General features: G+C 37.4%; 1 protein-coding gene across 50 annotated transcripts in view; it reads right to left on the reverse strand.

Moving 5' to 3' along the window:
- LOC118378325 (protein unc-13 homolog C-like) overlaps window positions 1-19,616 on the reverse strand; it is a 290,696-nt gene that overhangs the window by 89,947 nt on the left and 181,133 nt on the right. The gene's annotated exons all lie outside the window — the stretch shown is intronic.

Consider the following 19,616-nt stretch of genomic DNA (forward strand, 5'->3'; position numbering starts at 1 on the left):
ATCTCCATTATATCACTAACACTATAGATCTTTACGATATCACTAACACTATACATCTACACTATATCACTAACACTATACATCTCCACTATATCACTAACACTATACATCTCTACTATATCACTAACACTATACATCTCCATTATATCACTAACACTATACATCTCCACTATATCACTAACACTATACATCTCCACTATATCACTAACACTATATAACTCCTCTATATCAGAAACACTATACATCTCCACTATATCACCAACACTATACATCTCCATTATATCACTAACACTATAGATCTTTACGATATCACTAACACTATACATCTACACTATATCACTAACACTATACATCTCCACTATATCACTAACACTATACATCTCTACTATATCACTAACACTATACATCTCCATTATATCACTAACACTATACATCTCCACTATATAACTAACACTATACATCTCCATAATATCACTAACACTATACATCTTTACTATATCACTAACACTATAGATCTTTACGATATCACTAACACTATACATCTACACTATATCACTAACACTATACATCTCCACTATATCACTAACACTATACATCTCCATTATATCACTAACACTATACATCTCCATTATATCACTAACACTATACATCTCCATTATATCACTAACACTATACATCTCTACTATATCACTAACACTATACATCTCCATTATATCACTAACACTATACATCTCCATTATATCACTAACACTATAAATCTCCACTATATCACTAACACTATACATCTCCACTATATCACTAACACTATACATCTCCACTATATCACTAACACTATACATCTCCACTATATCACTAACACTATACATCTCCACTATATCACTAACACTATACATCTCCACTATATAAACAACACTATACATCTCCATTATATCACTAACACTATACATCTTTACAATATCACTAACACTATACATCTCCATTATATCACTAACACTATACATCTTTACAATATCACTAACACTATACATCTCCATTATATCACGAACACTATACAACTTTACTATATCACTAACACTATACATCTCCATTATATCATTAACACTATATAACTCCTCTATATCAGAAACACTATACATCTCCACTATATCACCAACACTATACATCTCCATTATATCACTAACACTATAGATCTTTACGATATCACTAACACTATACATCTACACTATAACACTAACACTATACATCTCCACTATATCACTAACACTATACATCTCCATTATATCACTAACACTATACATCTCCACTATATCACTAACACTATACATCTCCACTATATAAACAACACTATACATCTCCATTATATCACTAACACTATACATCTACACTATAACACTAACACTATACATCTCCACTATATCACTAACACTATACATCTCCATTATATCACTAACACCATACATCTCCACTATATCACTAACACTATACATCTCCACTATATAAACAACACTATACATCTCCATTATATCACTAACACTACACATCTTTACAATATCACTAACACTATACATCTCCACTATATAAACAACACTATACATCTCCACTATATCACTAACACTATATAACTCCTCTATATCAGAAACACTATACATCTCCACTATATCACCAACACTATACATCTCCATTATATCACTAACACTATAGATCTTTACGATATCACTAACACTATACATCTACACTATATCACTAACACTATACATCTCCACTATATCACTAACACTATACATCTCTACTATATCACTAACACTATACATCTCCATTATATCACTAACACTATACATCTCCACTATATAACTAACACTATACATCTCCATAATATCACTAACACTATACATCTTTACTATATCACTAACACTATAGATCTTTACGATATCACTAACACTATACATCTACACTATATCACTAACACTATACATCTCCACTATATCACTAACACTATACATCTCCATTATATCACTAACACTATACATCTCCATTATATCACTAACACTATACATCTCCATTATATCACTAACACTATACATCTCTACTATATCACTAACACTATACATCTCCATTATATCACTAACACTATACATCTCCACTATATCACTAACACTATACATCTACACTATAACACTAACACTATACATCTCCACTATATCACTAACACTATACATCTCCATTATATCACTAACACTATACATCTCCACTATATCACTAACACTATACATCTCCACTATATAAACAACACTATACATCTCCATTATATCACTAACACTACACATCTTTACAATATCACTAACACTATACATCTCCACTATATAAACAACACTATACATCTCCATTATATCACACTAACACTACACATCTTTACAATATCACTAACACTATACATCTCCATTATATCACGAACACTATACAACTTTACTATATCACTAACACTATACATCTCCATTATATCATTAACACTATACATCTCTCTATATCACTAACACTATACATCTCCACTATATCACCAACACTATACATCTACATTATATCACTAACACTATACATCTCCATTATATCACCAACACTATCCATCTCCATTATATCACTAACACTAAACATCTCTACTATATCACTAACACTATACATCTCCACTATATCACTAACACGATACTGTGGTCCTTCTGTGGCTCAGTTGGTAGAGCATGGCGCTTGTAACGCCAGGGTAGTGGGTTCGATTCCCGGGACCACCCTTACGTAGAATGTATGCACACATGACTGTAAGTCGCTTTGGATAAAAGCGTCAGCTAAATGGCATATATTATTATTATTATTATTATTATTATTATATCACTAACACTATACATCTCCACTATATCACCAACACTATACATCTCCACTATATCACTAACACTATACATCTCCACTATATCACTAACACTATACATCTCCACTATATAAACAACACTATACATCTCCATTATATCACTAACACTATACATCTTTACTATATCACTAACACTATACATCTCCATTATATCATTAACACTATATAACTCCTCTATATCAGAAACACTATACAACTTTACGATATCACTAACACTATACATCTCCATTATATCACTAACACTATACATCTTTACTATATCACTAACACTATACATCTCCATTATATCATTAACACTATATAACTCCTCTATATCAGAAACACTATACATCTCCACTATATCACCAACACTATACATCTCCATTATATCACTAACACTATAGATCTTTACGATATCACTAACACTATACATCTACACTATATCACTAACACTATACATCTCCACTATATCACTAACACTATACATCTCCACTATATTAACAACACTATACATCACCATTATATCACTAACACTATACATCTTTACAATATCACTAACACTATACATCTCCATTATATCACGGACACTATACAACTTTACTATATCACTAACACTATACATCTCCATTATATCATTAACACTATACATCTCCATTATATCATTAACACTATATAACTCCTCTATATCAGAAACACTATACATCTCCACTATATCACCAACACTATACATCTCCATTATATCACTAACACTATAGATCTTTACGATATCACTAACACTATACATCTACACTATATCACTAACACTATACATCTCCACTATATCACTAACACTATACATCTCCACTATATTAACAACACTATACATCACCATTATATCACTAACACTATACATCTTTACAATATCACTAACACTATACATCTCCATTATATCACGGACACTATACAACTTTACTATATCACTAACACTATACATCTCCACTATATCACTAACACTATATAACTCCTCTATATCAGAAACACTATACATCTCCACTATATCACCAACACTATACATCTCCATTATATCACTAACACTATAGATCTTTACGATATCACTAACACTATACATACATCTACACTATATCACTAACACTATACATCTCCACTATATCACTAACACTATACATCTCTACTATATCACTAACACTATACATCTCCATTATATCACTAACACTATACATCTCCACTATATAACTAACACTATACATCTCCATAATATCACTAACACTATACATCTTTACTATATCACTAACACTATAGATCTTTACGATATCACTAACACTATACATCTACACTATATCACTAACACTATACATCTCCACTATATCACTAACACTATACATCTCCATTATATCACTAACACTATACATCTCTACTATATCACTAACACTATACATCTCCACTATATAACTAACACTATACATCTCCATAATATCACTAACACTATACATCTTTACTATATCACTAACACTATAGATCTTTACGATATCACTAACACTATACATCTACACTATATCACTAACACTATACATCTCCACTATATCACTAACACTATACATCTCCATTATATCACTAACACTATACATCTCCATTATATCACTAACACTATACATCTCCATTATATCACTAACACTATACATCTCTACTATATCACTAACACTATACATCTCCATTATATCACTAACACTATACATCTCCATTATATCACTAACACTATAAATCTCCACTATATCACTAACACTATACATCTCCACTATATCACTAACACTATACATCTCCACTATATCACTAACACTATACATCTCCACTATATCACTAACACTATACATCTCCACTATATCACTAACACTATACATCTCCACTATATAAACAACACTATACATCTCCATTATATCACTAACACTATACATCTTTACAATATCACTAACACTATACATCTCCATTATATCACTAACACTATACATCTTTACAATATCACTAACACTATACATCTCCATTATATCACGAACACTATACAACTTTACTATATCACTAACACTATACATCTCCATTATATCATTAACACTATATAACTCCTCTATATCAGAAACACTATACATCTCCACTATATCACCAACACTATACATCTCCATTATATCACTAACACTATAGATCTTTACGATATCACTAACACTATACATCTACACTATAACACTAACACTATACATCTCCACTATATCACTAACACTATACATCTCCATTATATCACTAACACTATACATCTCCACTATATCACTAACACTATACATCTCCACTATATAAACAACACTATACATCTCCATTATATCACTAACACTACACATCTTTACAATATCACTAACACTATACATCTCCACTATATAAACAACACTATACATCTCCATTATATCACACTAACACTACACATCTTTACAATATCACTAACACTATACATCTCCATTATATCACGAACACTATACAACTTTACTATATCACTAACACTATACATCTCCATTATATCATTAACACTATACATCTCCTCTATATCACTAACACTATACATCTCCACTATATCACCAACACTATACATCTACATTATATCACTAACACTATACATCTCCATTATATCACCAACACTATCCATCTCCATTATATCACTAACACTAAACATCTCTACTATATCACTAACACTATACATCTCCACTATATCACTAACACGATACTGTGGTCCTTCTGTGGCTCAGTTGGTAGAGCATGGCGCTTGTAACGCCAGGGTAGTGGGTTCGATTCCCGGGACCACCCTTACGTAGAATGTATGCACACATGACTGTAAGTCGCTTTGGATAAAAGCGTCAGCTAAATGGCATATATTATTATTATTATTATTATTATTATTATTATATCACTAACACTATACATCTCCACTATATCACCAACACTATACATCTCCACTATATCACTAACACTATACATCTCCACTATATCACTAACACTATACATCTCCACTATATAAACAACACTATACATCTCCATTATATCACTAACACTATACATCTTTACTATATCACTAACACTATACATCTCCATTATATCATTAACACTATATAACTCCTCTATATCAGAAACACTATACAACTTTACGATATCACTAACACTATACATCTCCATTATATCACTAACACTATACATCTTTACTATATCACTAACACTATACATCTCCATTATATCATTAACACTATATAACTCCTCTATATCAGAAACACTATACATCTCCACTATATCACCAACACTATACATCTCCATTATATCACTAACACTATAGATCTTTACGATATCACTAACACTATACATCTACACTATATCACTAACACTATACATCTCCACTATATCACTAACACTATACATCTCCACTATATTAACAACACTATACATCACCATTATATCACTAACACTATACATCTTTACAATATCACTAACACTATACATCTCCATTATATCACGGACACTATACAACTTTACTATATCACTAACACTATACATCTCCATTATATCATTAACACTATACATCTCCATTATATCATTAACACTATATAACTCCTCTATATCAGAAACACTATACATCTCCACTATATCACCAACACTATACATCTCCATTATATCACTAACACTATAGATCTTTACGATATCACTAACACTATACATCTACACTATATCACTAACACTATACATCTCCACTATATCACTAACACTATACATCTCCACTATATTAACAACACTATACATCACCATTATATCACTAACACTATACATCTTTACAATATCACTAACACTATACATCTCCATTATATCACGGACACTATACAACTTTACTATATCACTAACACTATACATCTCCACTATATCACTAACACTATATAACTCCTCTATATCAGAAACACTATACATCTCCACTATATCACCAACACTATACATCTCCATTATATCACTAACACTATAGATCTTTACGATATCACTAACACTATACATCTACACTATATCACTAACACTATACATCTCCACTATATCACTAACACTATACATCTCTACTATATCACTAACACTATACATCTCCATTATATCACTAACACTATACATCTCCACTATATAACTAACACTATACATCTCCATAATATCACTAACACTATACATCTTTACTATATCACTAACACTATAGATCTTTACGATATCACTAACACTATACATCTACACTATATCACTAACACTATACATCTCCACTATATCACTAACACTATACATCTCCATTATATCACTAACACTATACATCTCCATTATATCACTAACACTATACATCTCCATTATATCACTAACACTATACATCTCTACTATATCACTAACACTATACATCTCCATTATATCACTAACACTATACATCTCCATTATATCACTAACACTATAAATCTCCACTATATCACTAACACTATACATCTCCACTATATCACTAACACTATACATCTCCACTATATCACTAACACTATACATCTCCACTATATCACTAACACTATACATCTCCACTATATCACTAACACTATACATCTCCACTATATAAACAACACTATACATCTCCATTATATCACTAACACTATACATCTTTACAATATCACTAACACTATACATCTCCATTATATCACTAACACTATACATCTTTACAATATCACTAACACTATACATCTCCATTATATCACGAACACTATACAACTTTACTATATCACTAACACTATACATCTCCATTATATCATTAACACTATATAACTCCTCTATATCAGAAACACTATACATCTCCACTATATCACCAACACTATACATCTCCATTATATCACTAACACTATAGATCTTTACGATATCACTAACACTATACATCTACACTATAACACTAACACTATACATCTCCACTATATCACTAACACTATACATCTCCATTATATCACTAACACTATACATCTCCACTATATCACTAACACTATACATCTCCACTATATAAACAACACTATACATCTCCATTATATCACTAACACTATACATCTACACTATAACACTAACACTATACATCTCCACTATATCACTAACACTATACATCTCCATTATATCACTAACACTATACATCTCCACTATATCACTAACACTATACATCTCCACTATATAAACAACACTATACATCTCCATTATATCACTAACACTACACATCTTTACAATATCACTAACACTATACATCTCCACTATATAAACAACACTATACATCTCCACTATATCACTAACACTATATAACTCCTCTATATCAGAAACACTATACATCTCCACTATATCACCAACACTATACATCTCCATTATATCACTAACACTATAGATCTTTACGATATCACTAACACTATACATCTACACTATATCACTAACACTATACATCTCCACTATATCACTAACACTATACATCTCTACTATATCACTAACACTATACATCTCCATTATATCACTAACACTATACATCTCCACTATATAACTAACACTATACATCTCCATAATATCACTAACACTATACATCTTTACTATATCACTAACACTATAGATCTTTACGATATCACTAACACTATACATCTACACTATATCACTAACACTATACATCTCCACTATATCACTAACACTATACATCTCCATTATATCACTAACACTATACATCTCCATTATATCACTAACACTATACATCTCCATTATATCACTAACACTATACATCTCTACTATATCACTAACCCTATACATCTCCATTATATCACTAACACTATACATCTCCATTATATCACTAACACTATAAATCTCCACTATATCACTAACACTATACATCTCCACTATATCACTAACACTATACATCTCCACTATATCACTAACACTATACATCTCCACTATATCACTAACACTATACATCTCCACTATATCACTAACACTATACATCTCCACTATATAAACAACACTATACATCTCCATTATATCACTAACACTATACATCTGTACAATATCACTAACACTATACATCTCCATTATATCACTAACACTATACATCTTTACAATATCACTAACACTATACATCTCCATTATATCACGAACACTATACAACTTTACTATATCACTAACACTATACATCTCCATTATATCATTAACACTATATAACTCCTCTATATCAGAAACACTATACATCTCCACTATATCACCAACACTATACATCTCCATTATATCACTAACACTATAGATCTTTACGATATCACTAACACTATACATCTACACTATAACACTAACACTATACATCTCCACTATATCACTAACACTATACATCTCCATTATATCACTAACACTATACATCTCCACTATATCACTAACACTATACATCTCCACTATATAAACAATAATAATAATAATAATAACACTATACATCTCCATTATATCACTAACACTACACATCTTTACAATATCACTAACACTATACATCTCCACTATATAAACAACACTATACATCTCCATTATATCACACTAACACTACACATCTTTACAATATCACTAACACTATACATCTCCATTATATCACGAACACTATACATCTCCTCTATATCACTAACACTATACATCTCCACTATATCACCAACACTATACATCTACATTATATCACTAACACTATACATCTCCATTATATCACCAACACTATCCATCTCCATTATATCACTAACACTAAACATCTCTACTATATCACTAACACTATACATCTCCACTATATCACTAACACGATACTGTGGTCCTTCTGTGGCTCAGTTGGTAGAGCATGGCGCTTGTAACGCCAGGGTAGTGGGTTCGATTCCCGGGACCACCCTTACGTAGAATGTATGCACACATGACTGTAAGTTGCTTTGGATAAAAGCGTCAGCTAAATGGCATATATTATTATTATTATTATTATTATTATTATATCACTAACACTATACATCTCCACTATATCACCAACACTATACATCTCCACTATATCACTAACACTATACATCTCCACTATATCACCAACACTATACATCTCCACTATATCACTAACACTATACATCTCCACTATATCACTAACACTATACATCTCCACTATATCACCAACACTATACATCTCCACTATATCACTAACACTATACATCTCCACTATATCACTAACACTATACATCTCCACTATATCACTAACACTATACATCTCCACTATATAAACAACACTATACATCTCCATTATATCACTAACACTATACATCTTTACTATATCACTAACACTATACATCTCCATTATATCATTAACACTATATAACTCCTCTATATCAGAAACACTATACAACTTTACGATATCACTAACACTATACATCTCCATTATATCACTAACACTATACATCTTTACTATATCACTAACACTATACATCTCCATTATATCATTAACACTATATAACTCCTCTATATCAGAAACACTATACATCTCCACTATATCACCAACACTATACATCTCCATTATATCACTACAACACTATAGATCTTTACGATATCACTAACACTATACATCTACACTATATCACTAACACTATACATCTCCACTATATCACTAACACTATACATCTCCACTATATTAACAACACTATACATCACCATTATATCACTAACACTATACATCTTTACAATATCACTAACACTATACATCTCCATTATATCACGGACACTATACAACTTTACTATATCACTAACACTATACATCTCCATTATATCATTAACACTATACATCTCCTCTATATCACTAACACTATACATCTCCACTATATCACCAACACTATACATCTCCTCTATATCACTAACACTATACATCTCCAATATATCACTAACACTATACATCTCTACTATATCACTGACACTATACATCTCCATATCTCTGCATCACTATGGGCCTTGTATTCTGCACACAAAAACTTTGTCTGAAATGGCACCCTATTCTCTATATAGTGCACTACTTTTGACCAGATTCCTATGGACCCTTGTCACCCTATTCCCAATATAGTGCACTCATTTGGTCTTGTGACCATAGGGCTCCGATCAAAAGTGTTCCACTGTAAAGGGAATAGGGTTCCATTTGAGATGCAGACTATGCCAGCCTCTCTGATATGAAGGGGGGCAGAGTTCAGCCTGGATGAGACAGGGAGGGATGGGTGGACAGGATGGGGGTGAGGGTATGGGTGTGCCATGCCATGGAGGGGGGCAACAGCCACTTTAAGGAAGTGTCCCAAATATCAACCTATTCCCTATATAGTGGCTCTGGTCAAAAGTAGTGCACTCTGTAGAGAATAGGGTGCCATTCGAAAGGCAGCATAAAGGTGTTTTAGAGCAGGAATGTTTGGTGGAGACAGATAGATCCCCAACCCTCTGAATGTGTGTTTGAGCAGGTTTGGTGGAGACAGATAGATCCCCAACCCTGTGAATGTGTTTTAGAGCAGGTTTGGTGGAGACAATAGATCCCCAAACCTGTGAATGTGTTTTAGAGCAGGTTTGGTGGAGACAATAGATCCCCAACCCTGTGAATGTGTTTTAGAGCAGGTTTGGTGGAGACAATAGATCCCCAACCATGTGAATGTGTTTTAGAGCAGGTTTGGTGGAGACAATAGATCCCCAACCCTGTGAATGTGTTTTAGAGCAGGTTTGGTGGAGACAATAGATCCCCAACCCTGTGAATGTGTTTTAGAGCAGGTTTGGTGGGGACAATAGATCCCCAACCCTGTGAATGTGTTTTAGAGCAGGTTTGGTGGAGACAATAGATCCACAACCCTGTGAATGTGTTTTAGAGCAGGTTTGGTGGAGACAATAGATCCCCAACCCTGTGAATGTGTTTTAGAGCAGGTTTGGTGGAGACAATAGATCCCCAACCCTGTGAATGTGTTTTAGAGCAGGTTTGGTGGAGACAATAGATCCACAACCCTCTAAATGTGTTTTAGAGCAGGTTTGGTGGAGACAGATAGATCCCCAACCCCCTGAATGTGCTTCAGAGCAGGTTTGGTGGAGACAGATAGATCCCCAACCCTCTAAATGTGTTTTAGAGCAGGTTTGGTGGAGACAGATAGATCCCCAACCCTCTAAATGTGCTTCAGAGCAGGTTTGGTGGAGACAGATAGATCCCCAACCCTCTGAATGTGCTTCAGAGCAGGTTTGGTGGAGACAGATAGATCCCCAACCCTCTAAATGTGTTTTAGAGCAGGTTTGGTGGAGACAGATAGATCCCCAACCCTCTAAATGTGTTTTAGAGCAGGTTTGGTGGAGACAATAGATCCCCAACCCTGTGAATGTGTTTTAGAGCAGGTTTGGTGGAGACAATAGATCCACAACCCTGTGAATGTGTTTTAGAGCAGGTTTGGTGGAGACAATAGATCCACAACCCTCTAAATGTGTTTTAGAGCAGGTTTGGTGGAGACAGATAGATCCCCAACCCCCTGAATGTGCTTCAGAGCAGGTTTGGTGGAGACAGATAGATCCCCAACCCTCTGAATGTGCTTCAGAGCAGGTTTGGTGGAGACAGATAGATCCCCAACCCTCTGAATGTGCTTCAGAGCAGGTTTGGTGGAGACAGATAGATCCCCAACCCTCTAAATGTGTTTTAGAGCAGGTTTGGTGGAGACAGATAGATCCCCAACCCTCTAAATGTGTTTTAGAGGGGAGATCTAATCTAGATAGATTCATCGTCACTCAGTCAGCTCACAGGACCCAGCCTCCCAACTCTACTCTCTGATAGTCAGTCAAGTACATGGTTAGTACGCAAAGCACATGTTGTGTCTGGCTCACAGTCCCCACATTACTGGATGCCTCTGAAGTACCATGTTCCCTATGTAGTGCACTATGGGCCCTGGTTAAAAGTAGTGCACTACTGTCTGTAGGGAATAGGGTGTAATTTTGGATATAACATCTATAGGGCCTGTCTGTGTATTCCAGGGTGTACTGAAAAGAGAACAGAGGGGCAGACAGCGTCATTTAGAATGACTAAAGACTTTCTGACTGGTCTGCTCTGACTGGCCTGCTCCTTGATGCGTTTAAGTCTACACTATAGATCCTACAATTCACCAGTTACACAAATACCACCTACGGTGGCTCCCCTTCCTGTTCGGGTGGCGCTCGGCGGTCGTAGTTGCCGGTCTACTAGCTGCCACCGATCCCTTTTTCCTTTTCGTTTGTTTTTGTCTAATTGTTTTCACCTGTTCCTTGTTGGGGTTTTGGGATGGGTGTTATTTAAGATAGTTTAGCCCGCTGGTGTTTGTGTGAGCTTGTGGTTATTTTACGTTATTTTACGTGAGTGGTGTTTGTGTACTTTTGGGTTTTCGCTGTCCGGTATTTTGGTAACAGTGGGTTTGGGTTTTCGCTGTCGGTTATTTTGGTAACAGTGGGTTTGGGTTTTCGCTGTCCGGTATTTTGGTAACAGTGGGTTTGGGTTTTAAATGTCCGGTATCTTGGTAACAGTGGGTTTGGGTTTTTGTTGCTCCGGTATCTTGGTAACAGTGGGTTTGGGTTTTGTTGCTCCGGTATCTTGGTAACAGTGGGTTTGGGTTTTGTTGCTCCGGTATCTTGGTAACAGTGGGTTTGGGTTTTCGCTGTCCGGTATTTTGGTAACAGTGGGTTTGGGTTTTCGCTGTCCGGTATTTTGGTAACAGTGGGTTTGGGTTTTCACTGTCCGGTATCTTGGTAACAGTGGGTTTGGGTTTTTGTTGCTCCGGTATCTTGGTAACAGTGGGTTTGGGTTTTGTTGCTCCGGTATCTTGGTAACAGTGGGTTTGGGTTTTCGCTGTCCGGTATTTTGGTAACAGTGGGTTTGGGTTTTCGCTGTCCGGTATTTTGGTAACAGTGGGTTTGGGTTTTCGCTGTCCGGTATCTTGGTAACAGTGGGTTTGGGTTCTGTTGCTCCGGTATCTTGGTAACAGTGGGTTTGGGTTTTGTTGCGCCTGTGTTTTGGTAACAGTGGGTTTGGGTTTTGTTGCTCCGGTATCTTGGTAACAGTGGGTTTGGGTTTTGTTGCGCCTGTGTTTTGGGCTTCACCCATGTTTGTCCCTGTTACTGTGCTTGAGGACATTAAAGCATTTTTTCCCGTCTACCTTCTGCTCTCTGCGTCTGACTCCACACCCATCACTATCCCGACGTGACAGTTACATTGACACTTATTCTGCAAACATAAGTGTGTGTGTGTGTGTGTGTGTGTGTGTGTGTGTGTGTGTGTGTGTGTGTGTGTGTGTGTGTGTGTGTGTGTGTGTGTGTGTGTGTGTGTGTGTGTGTGTGTGTGTGTGTGTGTGTGTGCGTGTGCGTGTGCGTGTGCGTGTGCGTGTGTGTGTGTGTGTGTGTGTGTGTTGTTTGTGTTTTGTGTATCGATGCTGTGTGTATAGTGGAGAGTGGTAGCTGTTTCAGGCCTGGTCCCTGAGATATATGTGTGATGAATGCTAGCTGCTCCATGTGCATGACACAGGTCATCACATTAAATCAAATCAAATGTTATTAGTCTAATGCGCCGAATACAACAAGCCTAGACCTTACAATGAAATGCTTACTTACGATCCCCTAACCAATAATGCAGTAAATATATATATATATATATATATATATGAATAAGAATAAGAAATAAAAGTAACATGTAATTAAAGAGCAGCAGTAAAGTAACAATAGCTGGACTACAGTGCCTTGCGAAAGTATTCGGCCCCCTTGAACTTTGCGACCTTTTGCCACATTTCAGGCTTCAAACATAAAGATATAAAACTGTATTTTTTTGTGAAGAATCAACAACAAGTGGGACACAATCATGAAGTGGAACGACATTTATTGGATATTTCAAACTTTTTTAACAAATCAAAAACTGAAAAATTGGGCGTGCAAAATTATTCAGCCCCTTTACTTTGAGTGCAGCAAACTGTCTCCAGAAGTTCAGTGAGGATCTCTGAATGATCCAATGTTGACCTAAATGACTAATGATGATAAATACAATCCACCTGTGTGTAATCAAGTCTCCGTATAAATGCACCTGCACTGTTATAGTCTGAGAGGTCTGTTAAAAGCGCAGAGAGCATCATGAAGAATAAGGAACACACCAGGCAGGTCCGAGATACTGTTGTGAAGAAGTTTAAAGCCGTATTTGGATACAAAAAGATTTCCCAAGCTTTAAACATCCCAAGGAGCACAGTGTAAGAGATAATATTGAAATGAAAGGAGTATCAGACCACTGCAAATCTACCAAGAACTGGCCGTCCTTCTAAACTTTCAGCTCATACAAGGAGAAGACTGATCAGAGATGCAGCCAAGAGGCCCATGATCACACTGGATGAACTGCAGAGATCTACAGCTGATGTGGGAGACTCTGTCCATAGGACAACAATCAGTCGTATATTGCACAAATCTGGCCTTTATGGAAGAGTGGCAAGAAGAAAGCCATTTCTTAAAGATATCCATAAAAAATGTTGTTTAAAGTTTGCCACAAGCCACCTGGGAGACACGCCAAACATGTGGAAGAAGGTGCTCTGGTCAGATGAAACCAAAATTGAACTTTTTGGCAACAATGCAAAATGTTATGTTTGGCGTAAAAGCAACACCCTGAACACACCATCCCCACTGTCAAACATGGTGGTGGCAGCATCATGGTTTGGGCCTGCTTTACTTCAGCAGGGACAGGGAAGATGGTTAAAATTGATGGGAAGATGGATGGAGCCAAATACAGGACCATTCTGGAAGAAAACCTGATGGAGTCTGCAAAAGATCTGAGACTGGGACGGAGATTTGTCTTCCAACAAGACAATGATCCAAAACATAAAGCAAAATCTACAATGGAATGGTTCAAAAATAAACATATCCAGGTGTTAGAATGGCCAAGTCAAAGTCCAGACCTGAATCCAATCGAGAATCTGTGGAAAGAACTGAAAACTGCTGTTCACAAATGCTCTCCATCCAACCTCACTGAGCTCGAGCTGTTTTGCAAGGAGGAATGGGAAAAAATTTCAGTTTCTCGATGTGCAAAACTGATAGAGACATACCCCAAGCGACTTACAGCTGTAATCGCAGCAAAAGGTGGCACTACAAAGTATTAACTTAAGGGGGCTGAATAATTTTGCACGCCCAATTTTTCAGTTTTTGATTTGTTAAAAAAGTTTGAAATATCCAATAAATGTCGTTCCACTTCATGATTGTGTCCCACTTGTTGTTGATTCTTCACAAAAAATACAGTTTTATATCTTTATGTTTGAAGCCTAAAATGTGGCACAAGGTCGCAAAGTTCAAGGGGGCCGAATACTTTCGCAAGGCACTGTATATACAGGGGGGTACCGTTACTGAGTCAATGTGTGGGGGCACCGGTTTGTTAAGGTAATTGAGGTAATATGTCCATGTAGTTAGAGTTATCAAAGTGACTATGCATAGATGATAACAACAGAGAGCAGCAGTGGTGTAAAGGGGGGAGGGGGCAATGCAAATGGTCTGGGTAGCCATTTGACTAGATGTTCAGGAGTCTTATGGCTTGGGGGGAGAAGCTGTTTAGAAGCCTCTTGGATCTAGACCTGACGCTCCAGTACCGCTTGCTGTGCGGTAGCAGAGAAAACAGCCTATGACTAGGGTGGCTGGAGTATTTGATAATTTCTAGGGCCTTACTCTGACACTGCCTGGTATAGAGGTCCTGGATGGCAGGAAGCTTGTCCCCAGTGATGTCCTGGGCCGTACACACTACCCTTTGTAGTGCCTTGCAGTCGGAGTCCGAGCAGTTGCCATACCAGGCAGTGATGCAACCAGTCAGGTGTAGTACAATGGTGCAGCTGTAGAACCTTTTGAGGATCTGAGGACCCATGCTAAATCTTTTCAGTCTCCTGAGGGGAAAAGGTTTTGTCATGCCCTCTTCACGACTGTCTTGGTGTGCTTGGACCATGCTAGTTTGTTGGTGATGTGGACACCAAGGAACTTGAAGCTTTCAACCTGCTCTACTACAGCCTTGTCGATGAGAATGGGGGCATGCTCAGTCCTCTTTTTCTTGTAGTCCACAATCCTCTCCTTTGTCTTGATCACGTTGAGGGAGAGGTTGTTGTCCTGACACAACATGGCCAGGTCTCTGACCTCCTCCCTATAGGCTGTCTCGTCCTTTTTCTGTGATCAGACTTACCACTGTTGTGTCATCGGCAAACTTAATGATGGTGTTGGAGTCGTGCCTGGCCGTGCAGTCATGAGTGAACAGGGAGTACAGGAGGGGACTGAACACGCACCCCTGAGGGGCCCCTGTGTTGAAGATCAGCATGGCGGATGTGTTGTTACCTACCCTTGCCACCTGGGGGTGGCCCGTCAGGAAGTCCAGGATCCAGTTGCAGAGGGAGGTGTTTAATACCAGGGTCCTTAGTTTATTGATGAGCTTTGAGGGCACTATGGTGTTGAAAGCTGAGCTGTAGTCAATGAATAGCATTCTCATATAGGTGTTCCTTTTGTCCAGGTGGGAAAGGGCAGTGTGGAGTGCAATAGAGGTTGCATCATCTGTGGATCTGTTAGGGTGGTATGCAATTTGGAGTGGGTCTAGGATTTTTGGGATAATGCTGTTGATGTGAACCGTGACCAGCCTTTCAAAGCACTTCATGGCTACAGATGTGAGTGCTATGGGTCGGTAGTCATTTAGGCAGGTTACCTTAGTATGTTTGAGCATAGGGACTATGGTGATCTGCTTATAACATGTTGATATTACAGAACAGGACAGGGAGAGGTTGAAAACGTCAGTGAAGACACTTTCCAGTTGGTCAGCGCATGCTCACAGTACACATCCTGGTAATCCGTCTTGTCCTGCGGCCTTGTGAATGTTGACCTGTTTTTCAGGTCTTACTCACACCAGCTGCGGAGAGCGTGATCACACAGTCTTCTGGAACAGCTAGTGCTCTCATGCATGTTTCAGTGTTATTTGCCTCGACGCGAGCTTAGAAGTAGTTTAGCTCATCTGGTAGGCTCGTGTCACTGGGCAGCTCTCGGCTGTGCTTCCCTTTGTGGTCTGTAATGGTTTGCAAGCCCTGCCATATCCAATGAGCGTTAGATCCATATTTTATGGAAGCAGCATGGTGAGAAGGCAACAACTGTTGGCGCAGTTATTAGAAAATGGAAGAAGTTCAAGATGCCCGTAAATCACCCTCGGTCTGGGGCTCCATGCAAGATCTCACCTTGTGGGGCATCAATGATCATGAGGAAGGTGAGGGATCAGCCCAGAACTACACGGCAGGACCTGGTCAATGACCTGAAGAGAGCTGGTACCACAGTCTCAAAGAAAACCATTAGTAACCCACTACGCCATCATGGATTAAAATCCTGCAGCGCACGCAAGGTCCTCCTGCTCAAGCCAGCGCATGTCCAGGCCCGTCTGATGTTTGCCAATGACCATCTGGATGATCCAGAGGAGGAATGGGAGAAGGTCATGTGGTCTGATGAGACAAAAATAGAGCTTTTTGGTCTAAACTCCACTCGCTGTGTTTGGAGGAAGAAGAAGGATGAGTACAACCCCAAGAACACCATCCCAACCGTGAAGCATGGAGGTGGAAACATCATTCTTTGGGGATGCTTTTCTGCAAAGGGGACAGGACGACTGCACCGTATTGAGGGGAGGATGGATGGGGCCATGTATCGCGGGATCTTGGCCAACAACCTCCTTCCCTCAGTAAGAGCATTGAAGATGGGTCGTGGCTGGGTTTTCCAGCATGACAACGACCCGAAACACACAGCCAGGGCAACTAAGGAGTGGCTCCGTAAGAAGCATCTCAAGGTCCTGGAGTGGCCAAGCCAGTCTCCAGACCTGAACCCAATAGAAAATCTTTGGAGGGAGCTAAAAGTCCGTATTGCCCAGCGACAGCCCTGAAACCTGAAGGGTCTCTGTCTCAGCCCTGCAGAAGTTGATGTTTATCTATTATTTAACATTCTATGAAATGACGGATGTGTTATTTCTTATTCTATCATATGTAGAGCCTAAAATATGTGTTATTTCAAATGATATGATAGCACATTGTTCTGTGTAATTGACCTGGCTTTCAGTTCGCGAATTGCTTTGGGAACACTTTCACTGCCAGTCAGACAGTAATGTGTTTTTGTGCTGAGGTCTGCCTAAAATGGAAAAAACATTTAGTTTATCAACCTGCATGATCCATTATGTTCCGATATCATTAGGAATAGCTGTCTAATGCCTGAATGACAAGGTAGTTTATAGTGGTAGCAGGTTGTGATTACTATTGTATGTTTTTCCTGAATAATGCAACACCCCTGTCACTCAATTTGCCTAATAAATCACCTGTCAAACGTCTAAAGCAAGGAGCTACAGCCAAACCAACTAAAGCCGTTAATTTCAGTCAGATATGTCTATGCCTTTGTCCTGAATGGCACCCCTTTCCCTTTACAGTGCACTGCTTTTAAAGCGCACTACAGTACTTGCTCAAATGTAGTACACTAAATAGGGAATATGGTGCATTTGGATGCAGACTATGTCTGTTCAGATGCTCATTAACAGAGCCTTTACTTCAGAGAGAGAGAGAGAGAGAGAGAGCACAGCTGGAGAGTTTTGTAAGCATTTGAGAATATCATCAGAGTTTGTACAAAATCCTGTCTGGAGCATTTTGTAGCTTCTGCTTAGGGAGCA

Source organism: Oncorhynchus keta, unplaced genomic scaffold (genome assembly GCF_023373465.1).
Source record: "Oncorhynchus keta strain PuntledgeMale-10-30-2019 unplaced genomic scaffold, Oket_V2 Un_scaffold_5444_pilon_pilon, whole genome shotgun sequence".
Classification (NCBI taxonomy): domain Eukaryota; kingdom Metazoa; phylum Chordata; class Actinopteri; order Salmoniformes; family Salmonidae; genus Oncorhynchus; species Oncorhynchus keta.